This window comes from Austrofundulus limnaeus, unplaced genomic scaffold, assembly GCF_001266775.1.
Source record: "Austrofundulus limnaeus strain Quisiro unplaced genomic scaffold, Austrofundulus_limnaeus-1.0 Scaffold3141, whole genome shotgun sequence".
Lineage (NCBI taxonomy): Eukaryota > Metazoa > Chordata > Actinopteri > Cyprinodontiformes > Rivulidae > Austrofundulus > Austrofundulus limnaeus.
The window spans coordinates 7,348-7,680 of record NW_013955543.1 but is presented as its reverse complement, the minus strand read 5'-3'; positions in this window follow the sequence as shown (position 1 = coordinate 7,680).

The window sequence follows — 333 nt, the reverse complement described above, 5'->3', positions numbered from 1 at the left end:
CAGTCAGTATTTTACAGTATTGTGTATTTGCTGTAGTACAGTCAGTATTTCACAGTATTCTGTGTATTTGCTGTAGTACAATCATAGTATTTCACAATATTCTGTGTATTTGCTGTAGTACAGTCAGTGTTTCACAGTATTCTGTGTATTTGCTGTAGTACATTCATAGTATTTCACAGTATTCTGTGTATTTTGCTGTAGTACAGTCATAGTATTTCACAGTATTCTGTGTATTTGTTGTAGTACAGTCATAGTATTTTACAGTGTTCTGTGTATTTGCTGTAGTACAGTCAGTATTTCACAGTGTTCTGTGTATTTGCTGTAGTACAGTCA